This window comes from Corvus brachyrhynchos, unplaced genomic scaffold (genome assembly GCF_000691975.1).
Source record: "Corvus brachyrhynchos isolate BGI_N302 unplaced genomic scaffold, ASM69197v1 scaffold193, whole genome shotgun sequence".
NCBI lineage: Eukaryota > Metazoa > Chordata > Aves > Passeriformes > Corvidae > Corvus > Corvus brachyrhynchos.
In genome coordinates this window covers 305255-308604 of record NW_008237087.1, presented here as the reverse complement: position 1 = coordinate 308604, position 3350 = coordinate 305255, and positions in this window count along the sequence as shown.

The following is a 3350-nucleotide window of genomic DNA, read 5'->3' as shown; positions in this document are numbered from 1 at the left end:
CGACCCCCCCCGTTAGGCCGGGCTTTAGGGCCAGCCCCAGCCCCTCCGCATGGGGCAGCTAATCTGCCCAGGACCGCGGCTCCACAAAGCGCATCGCTTCAGGTTCAGGGGGTCTGAAAGGGGACGACTCAGGGTCATGATCCCATGCTGGTGGGGGCTGCCAAGCTCGTTCCAAGGTGGTCCCTGGCCTGGAAAAGCTGAGGCAGGGAAGAACCAGCTTAACACTGGGGACAGGGGATGTTCATGCTGGTGAGGAGGGAAAGGCACTGACACATCCCCACCAGGACAGCCTTGGGACATCCCCCACTCCATCCTCCCTCTCCCAGCCCTGTCACACATCCTTATTCCCCACCCAATCCCAAAATTCTTCCCTGCCCTTTGCACCACTCCCAGAGAGGATCAGAAATCCCTCCCCAGTCCACCCACCCCTCCAGGTGTCCCCCAGCACCCCAATGCCACATCTCAGGGGGCAAAACCATCTACCCCTCTCTCCCACGTGCACCCACACCCACCCAGGGCCATGCACCGACACGTCTCTGGACACGTTAACACACGCTGACACACGTGTGCTTCAGGAAAGGGAAGGCAGGCAGCCTGGTCCCGCGGATCAGGGATAACCCACGGAGGGGGCTGCAGACTCCCTGGAAAGCCGGGATTCCCAGCCCTCCACCACAGCACAGCTGCTCGGGAAGCTGTGGCAGGGCTGGGGGGGCTCCATAGGTGGTCCCCGGGCAGGCGGGCGACCCTCGCTGACGTTGTTTGCTTTGGCCCCCAGCACACGCTACCCCCAAATCACTCCCCTAAAGCCACTTCCCCGGCCCGCACCTTCACCAGGCTGGAGGCTGGGTGGGGGCAAGGTTTTGGGGTGGAGGTAAGGGGGGCACACACACGGCAGCAGCTGCTGTAAGGAATTTTTATGCTTCCCTCTTCCTCCCCGGCGCTGGAGGAACATGTGGGACCCATAAAAGCCCAGCTCTGAGTCACGGCTGTGGAGCCCCTGGCAGGCACCACTCCTTCCCATGGCATCAAGCACCATCCCATCCCAGCACGGGGGGCTGGGGACATCCTGGACATCCGAGGGGTCGAAGGTCAGACATGGCAAGCAGTGAAATCCATCCTCCCACCGCAGGCAGGGGATTGACACTGAGCCTGTTCCTACCCAACAACTCCATCCTGCAGGATTTCTCCGGAGATGGGAACAGGAGGATGTGCAGGACGCAGAAGGGACTCTGGCACCGGCTAAAGGATGGGATATACAACACGAATCCTGTTAGTCTGTGGAATTGCCTGTGGCTTGACACGCTGAGCACGGAGCAAGGCAGCACCCTTGGGGTTTTAGGGAGCTTCTTAGGGCAGGAGACCCCTCTGTCTGCTGGGATGTGGCAGTGTGAGTGCTCTCAGGCTGTTCCCAAACTCCCCAGCCATCCTTTGCCTGCTGGAATACATTTGTCTCTCCTGAAGTATCTGCCACGAGTGGTAGTGGTGGCTTGTTCCTTGGCTGGAGACCTGCTCTGTTCCCACACAACAACTCCATCCTCTCTAGGATGTCCTCTGCCATCCCGGGGGCACCAGCCAGAGCTCTGCTCCCCTAAACCCTGGCCAGGACTTGCACAGTGGGGTTCTAACATCTGGAAACATCCCCCCAACCTCACCCTGGATGCAGCGGAGCTGAAACCTGACTCTGTTTTGCCACTTGTTCCCACTCCAAGGCAGCTCTTTCATTTTATTTTATCAGCTGTTCACCTCGTCCTGCAGCTTCCCAAGGGTTTGGATGTGCCGTAAGGATTGGGGTGAGCTCGCTGTGTTCCTGTGGGAACCCTCAGCCTCATGATGGACCAGGCCATCCATCCAACTCCTGGCCCTGAACAGGGGACAACCGAAATCCCACCGTGTGCCTGGGAGTGGCACCCAAACACTCCTTGAAGTGTGCCCACGTGAATGTGTGTGCAGGAGGGAACCTGTGCAGGGGTGAGGACGCGTGTGCAGTGGTTGGAAGGGTGGCAAGAGTGAGGATAACGGGCTGGCACTGCGGCTGGAGCTGCAGGATGTCCCCGACAGCATCCCAGTTGCACTGGAGGAAGGGCCCTCACGTCTCCCAGCCCGCCTGCCCTCGGAATCATGGAATCATTAAGGTTGGAAAAGCCCTCTAAGATCATCGAATCCAACCATTAACCCAGCATCGACATGGCCACCACTGACCCACGTCCCCAAGTGCCACATCCACGTGATTTTTGAGCAGTTTCAGGGATGGTCACTCCACCACTGCCCTGGGCAGCCTGTGCCAGTGCCTGACCACCCTTCCAGAGAAGGAATTTTCCCTAATATCCAATCGAAACCTCCTGTGGTGCGAGTTCCCAGGTTCTGGACAGCAAGGCACGGGTCCCACCCGGAGCCAGAGCTCCACACCCGCCTCTCCACAGGCTGTCCCGCCCGGACGGCACGTCACAAGGTGTCCGTGCTGACTCACTCCGGGATGGAAACTTCCCTACTCCAGGGAGATCCTCGCAGCTCAGCCAGCTCCAGCACGGAGTTTATTCCACCACCTCCCACCACACCGGCCCTGGGGGCCCAGAGACGCCCGGCTCCCAACCTGCCCTTGGTTTTGTGATGGAAAAGACCCTGAAATATGGGGGAGATGAGGATCCCCCGAAGGAACCATCCCCTGTCCCGCGCGGAGGCAGCCTCTGCCTCAGCTGGATGCACAGCAGGAAAACTGGAAAGCTTTCCTAGGTCTGAATTTCTGAAGAAGAAACTTCATCCAGCTGCCTCCTCCTCCCTTCCCCCAAAACCCAGTGCCCACCCGCATCCATCAGCTCAGGTTTGGCACACGCAGCAGAGCGGGAGGAAACTCATGGAATCAGGGTGTTCAACAGCATCTGCCAGGTCCCCAAATCGCTTCCAGGGCTGGGAGCAGGACCTCAGCTGTGGCTGGAGTATCCAGTAGTTTCCCAGTCCCCAAACACAGCGTTGGAATGCCACAGCCATTCCTCAGCCGCATTCTCTCTGTCCTCACCATCCTCCCAGGAGAGGCTGCAGCCCCCAGACTGCCACCGCAGTGCTGGGTGTCCCCCAAATTCCACAGCCATCGCTCAGCTCCGTCCTCTCCATCCTCTCCATCCCCATCCTCTTGGGAGAAGTGCAGCCCCCACGGCGTCCCCGCAGCACCGAGTGCCATCACACGGCCTGGCAGGACATCAGGGGACTGGGAGCACCCATTATCCCCGCGCCAACCCCTCGGAGCCGTGCCAGGGCCCCGGGAACAGCGGGTGCTGCTGGTGGGGTCCATCCGGCTGCTCTGGCCCTGCGGCCATCCCCGTGCCCTGCCAAAGCTCCTGGGTGCGGAGGCCCAC